The 6000-nt window shown below is 49.6% G+C and overlaps 1 long non-coding RNA gene across 15 annotated transcripts in view; it reads right to left on the reverse strand.

The window, feature by feature from the left end:
• Nucleotides 1-5433, reverse strand: part of LOC139803338 (uncharacterized) — a 67150-nt gene extending 61717 nt beyond the window's left edge. For 13 of the 15 annotated variants that reach the window (XR_011728979.1, XR_011728978.1, XR_011728977.1 and 10 more), the window contains exons 1-2: nucleotides 5224-5433; nucleotides 4650-4808 (exon numbers count right to left, since the gene is read on the reverse strand). This is a non-coding gene — a long non-coding RNA (uncharacterized lncRNA). Of the gene's footprint in view, nucleotides 1-1335; nucleotides 1434-4649; nucleotides 4809-5223 lie in introns of all 15 variants that reach the window. The other 2 variants (XR_011728985.1, XR_011728973.1) reach the window with 2 other exon arrangements.
• Nucleotides 5434-6000: the final 567 nt, after the last annotated feature.

Consider the following 6000-nt stretch of genomic DNA (forward strand, 5'->3'; position numbering starts at 1 on the left):
GAAAGTTTGAACGTGGGGAAGATTAAAAAAGCAGAGTTTGCACATGAATTTCAAGCAAAAACCCTGCACGGGGTTGGATCACAACTGTTGGATCTTTTTTTTTTTCTCTCTCTTCTTCCTCCCCCCCTTCCATCTCCCTTTGTCTTTCCTAGATGTAAAGAGCAACCAGCTCTGTTTGCTGGTTCTGGGGGGGGAAGAAAGGGTTGATGGGGAAGCAGGAAAAAAGGAGCTCTTGGCCTGCATCCCTGTTAAAACCCAGGAGTGGCCGGCCAGCTTTCCTCTGGCATCGCCTTTCAAAGCCCATGCCGCAGTCAGCATATTGAATATTTAATGTCCTGATGAGCATTTCCACCTGCTGACACAGGCAAAGTGACAGAACAATACACGCGCTGGAACAAGATCACCAATTGACTCCCCAGTCAGTCTGCCAGGTCAGGCAGTTAAAAAAAAAAAAAAAAAAGAAAAAAAGAAAAAAAAAATCCGAGAAAAATAAAATAACCTGTCTGGTTTTCTCCCCCCCCACACACTTTGCCTAGAGTCACACATTGCTCCTCTGAGAAAGGTTCCCACCTGAAATACATACTTCTTTACATTCCATAGCTTGCCAGGTTCATATGGGCATATAAAGAAGTATGTTTCTCAAGCAGGTAGTTTCAATATGCGCATTTATAGGGTCACAGGAGGAAAAATAGCCCTGCTTTACAATTTACATCCTAAGAGTGACTTACGGCTCAGTTTAAACCACCAGACTTTCCTCCTGCCCAGCCCATGTGCTCACACACACACACACACAAGTCCCCCAGCTCCTCTCCTCCCTGGTAATCCCTGGCTTTGCCCTAGGCAGGTGATGGATTTTGATCCCTGGGAAAAGGAACTGGATAATTCACCGGATACAAAGCAGCAGAGGTCCGGTGCCTGCCCTGGCAGGGGCTCTTTGTCAAATAAAAAGGCAGAGAGCAAAAAGCCAACCCTGCCACTCCATCTCAAAAGTCGGGGTTTCATTCCAAATTGTAAACTTTCAGACTGGAAACCACCGGAATGCAGCTGAGTGGAAGGGATTTGCTTTGGATGCACGTAGATATCATTTCAGACAAAGCCATGTGGGAGAAAGTTACATGTGTATTCTTTCCCCATTGCCTCCATCCTGTGATTTGGAAACAAAAAGCCAATTTGCTTTCAGAAAGCCAAAAATCAAATGGCCAGCTACTGATTTACAAACTGACACCAGGAAACACTGCTCCATTTGCCCGAGTACAAAAACTCATCAGCTTCAGACAAGCAATTGCTTTCATCCGTAAGCAGAGATTAAAGCATAGGAAGAAGAAAGAGTCTTACCTAGAGAATCCAATGATTTTTCCTCTGCTGGTCACTGGGAGTGAGACACTACCTCGCAGATCAGCAAACCCCAAAAGATAGCACAAGCCTTTCGGGGACTTCAGGGCATTAAAAAAAAAAATAACGAGAAAAAAAAAAACAAACCCAAAACCAAAATAAAACATAAAAAAAATTCAAAATTGCTTCTTACAAGCCATCCAGCTGAGCTCCACACCAGCTTCAGGGTTATTGGGGAGACACCTGCAGCTATGCAACATAAAAGGCAGCCAAAGGCAGGTGCTGGGAGCTGGAGCCAAAGTCTTTTTCCGAGTGCTTCCCACAGCCCCCGTGGGATGCACACCCATGCACACCTCCTGGTGCCCCCGTGGGGCTCAGCCTCGCCTGTGCCCCTCTCCCTCGCCTCCTGGCAGCCTCACTGAGCTTTAAATCTCCCCCAAACAATGTGGCCCGAGTGGCAGAGCTGCAAACCCTCCCCGGGCTGAATGGGAAACTATTATAGGGAGGATTTAGGGAGGGAGAGACGGCGGAGGTCACCCCGGGCACTGCCTGCACGCTCAGCACGGCCAGTGGGGAGAGCTCACCTGCACCCACCACCAAATTTCCCAATTTCCAGGCAAATGTGGAATGCCTGCCCTCCCCTTAATGAATTTTACCATTTCTCACAGCCTTCTAATGAGCCCTTTAAAGAGGGTTTTACTAAACTTAGCAAGTGGCAAACTAAGAACTTTGGAATATCTAATTGCATCGACGCTTGCCCCCTGATTTATTTTTTTTTTTAAGTATCGCTGCTATTTTTTAAATATTTCCCCCCTTCCCATCAACTTTCTGAGCACCCCTGGAAAGTAAAGGCTACGTGGAGCTGGGGTGTAAATCCACCCTGCTCAGCCCCCAAAAAGGGCTTTACACCTCTCATGCCACACCAGCACACACCTCGGTCCTGGCTCTGCACAACTCCCCTCCTCATTCGCTCCGTTTCTTGGCCCTTGTAACCATAATTTTTTGTCTCATTTCAAAGCAAATTTCAACCTTTAGTTTGGATGAAGGGGAAGAGAGATGGAGCTGTGGCACCATTGTAATGCATGACTGCAGTGAAATTAAAGCAAAGGGAGAGCTGAGGAGTGTGAGGGCAGGTCTGAGCGCTTAAGATTCCAAAAAAAAAAGAAAACCCAACAAAAATCCAAGTGCTGGCAGGGGCTTTGCACAACCAAGGCACTCCATGGTACTGAATTTTCTTTAGACTGACAAGAGTGGGACAGTTCCTGGACTCCTTGGGCCATTAAACATCTGCAACTCATCCCCACTTTGCTTTCTTCAAATGCATTTGCCACAGAGTGTCCTGAGCAGTTCCTGACTTCTGCAGATGAGCAGGATGGTGGCTGCCAGGGAATAAAGAGAGCACTACACATGAGGAAAAAAAAAAGAAAAAAACCAACAAATGACCTTTTAAATCCTCACTAAAACTGAAGACTGTGTCACAAGCCCACAGCAGCAAAGTTCATCCTGGAGAATGAAAGTGGCTTGGAGGGTCTGTGTGGAAGCTCATGCTTTCCAGGGTTGTGCCTTTTGGCAGAGGAGCAGCTCAGTGGTATGACAGTGCTTCTACTGGTGATGCCAGAGGCACCCTCAGCTTTCCAGCCTGCAGCTACCACCAAGAGCAAGTGGTGGTGGCTGAGCATCAGCCAATATCCTCGACCCACCTACACTCACCGAGCTCCCGGCCTGGTTCTCAGCAGCAAAATGTGTGCAAGGAAATTGTGGCTGCTCTGGGGAGAAAAAAAGGATGGGGAGCTGGATAGTGAAGAGGCCAAGGGAAGAAAGAGCCTGAGGTACTGCCTGGCAGTGGAGGGGAAGGAGGGTGGTGGGAGGGATGGGAAGCAAGGTGCTGTATCTACTACATCTCTGCTCTGCCTCGGGCTCGAGGTGCTGCTTAGGTCCAGGCTGACAGCTGCCTGGCACAGCAAAGTCAGGCTGGGAGCTGTGCAGTGCAAAACTTTAGGGACTTTGGGAGACAGAGAGTATTTAGAGCTGGGTATTGCAGAATGGAGAGGCCAGAGAGGCCAAGGCAGAGGCGTGTGCTGGCCCCAGCACAGCCCATGGCAGAGGGGCTGGGCGGGGGGCTCAGTCCTTGGGAGGCACAGACACAGCCATCTGCTCAAGAGACACCCAACGATTAAACCAACAGCAGAAATCACAGATTTGTGTCTATACAATTACCCACGACTGCTGAGCACACACTCTCTGGCACAGACATGTAGATGTATCCGTACTCTAAACACCTCCTGGAGGTGGGCTGTGTTTGGGTGATATGTTACACCTGCTTACAGACAGCATTTCTATACCTATGGACAAGGATGTGTAAAATACACATATGCCTGCTACAAGCCATACCTAAACCTGTGTTCCTGTGTGTACATACCACAGCACCCACCTCACAGTCCTGCCGTCTGTATAATTCATTATGTGACCAAGTCTCACCACTCTCACATCAAATCCAATGCCCATCCTCAACTCTGAGCTGCAGAAGCAATACCAGTCGAGTCATGCCTGAAATGTAACCTCAATTCCAAACCCTTGCAGGGAAAACCTAACTTCTCCTCCTCGGATTCCCTTCCTGATCGCCCCCACCAACCATTCGCCTGTAATTAACGCTCATTTGTCGGCATTTGAAGAGTTAATCACCGCGGCACTGAGATCATTGCAACTTAGGCTAAGTTTAACTACATTTCACCCTTTTGCTCTGGCTGCTATAAGCTCATAGCACTAGTTGGTTGCAAATAAATAAATAAAGCCCCAATCCCCCAGGTGTCATTAGCCAGCCTGTGTCTGAATTAGGCATTTAAAGGCCGGTTTAACCTTGCAGAACGGTTGTATGTCAAACTTCTAACATTTCAGTTCGGATTATTCTAGTGCACTGCTTGCTCTGCAGTTTGTTAGGGTTTGGGTTTTGTTTTGTTTCGGGTTTTTTTTTTTTTTTTTCTTTTAAATGCGGAGTGTGCCACAGCAGAAAAAAAAAAAAAAAAAGGGGGAGGAAGGGGGGGGGAAGGTCTCCTAACCCATGCACCGATGAAACACACGCCCAGCACATCCCCGCACAGCCAGACACACGCGGCGCATACACACACACACACACATCCATTTGCCGGCTGCAAAAGCCCAGATTTCAGTCCCCGGGTAAGTTGGATACACACTCAGTCCTACATTGGCCAGAAAAAGTATTTCAACCCAAGCTGAGCCGGTAGCGGTTAAAGGCAAGGCAGGGAGCAGAAGAGAGGGGGAGGAAAAAAAAAAAAAAAAAAAAAAAAAAAAAGACATACCAGTTAGGAGGTTCTGTTGCAGCAGAGGACTCACCAGAGCACTAGCTGAAAGCTGAATCAGCTTTCGAGAGTTAGGGATGCATAGAGGAGGGTCATGGAATCACAAGGTAATAATGCGCTTCATGCTGCAGCCGTCAGCCTTCTCCTTATAGCCAATCTCTAATGCAGGAAGGGAAAAAGAGAGCAGGCCCAGGAACGGGATTAGTCCTCACTTGGAGAAAAAAAAAAAAAAAAAAAAAAAAAAAAATTTAAAAAAAAAAAAAATTCATCAGGCAAACCCTCCCCTCCCCATCCACCCTTCCCTCACCCCTCCACCCAGCACCGCTACAACTCCATCCCCGCTGCTGCAGCGCGGCTCGGTGCGGGGAGAGGAGGAGGAGGAGGAGGAGGAGGAGGAGGAGGAAGAGGAGGAGGAGTAGGAGAAGGAGGGAGGGGGGGGGGGGGAGAAGCGGGCGGGCGGCAGCGCGGTACAGCGAGGGGCTGAGCGGTATAGCGAGGCGGGGGGAACCAGGGCGGGGGGGAGGAGAGGGGGAACAAGCGCGCTCGGCCAAGCAGGAGTTAAGGAGCAGCAAACCTTGCCCGCCCGGATTGCAGCACACCTTGATGCGAAAGGGCTGCGCCTGCACAAGTGCCTGCGCACCCCCACAATCCCCCCTTCCTCATCCTCCTCCTCCTCCTCCTCCTCACCCCCCACCCCCACCCCGGGGGTCAGCCCGGGCTGGGGGTCAGGATGATGGAAAAGAGAAGGGGGGGGGGGGATGCACACGCACCCCCCGGGGAGGGGGCTGGCGGGGGGGAAAGGAGGGAGGGAGCGCTGGTCAGAAAGCGATTCCACCTTTCCAGTGCTTATATACCCAGCGAAGCATCCCAAACACGCACCGCCGGCCCGCCGGCCCCGGCTCCAGCTCTTCCCTCCCTGACCATATTTAGTCAACCACGGCAAAAAATAGCCTGTCAGCTGGAGCAGCAGGGCTTGGAGTTCAATTGCTCCTCGCAGCCCATTGACTACTGGTCCTGCAGGGTCCTGACTCGGCCTTTTTTTTTTTTTTTTTTTTCTTTTTTCTTTTTTTTTTTTTTTTTTTTTTCCCCCCCTCCTCTCTCTCCGCTATTTTTAGTAAGGCCAAATAAAGCCGGAGCTCATCTTACTACTCTCGGTTGGCCCGAGGTTTCACGGGGCCCTGGCTATGTTTGGTAAGCTGGGAGACACTCAGCAGAGACCTTGTCAATGTTGGAAGACCTTTGGCTCCCTCCTGTATTTATTTGTTTCCTCTCCTTTGCTTTCCTTTGTATTTCTTCCCCCCTGGTAGAAATGTATCCAGGTGAGAAAGTGGCAAAGAAGCTCCAGGCATCC

This window comes from Heliangelus exortis, chromosome 16, assembly GCF_036169615.1.
Source record: "Heliangelus exortis chromosome 16, bHelExo1.hap1, whole genome shotgun sequence".
NCBI lineage: Eukaryota > Metazoa > Chordata > Aves > Apodiformes > Trochilidae > Heliangelus > Heliangelus exortis.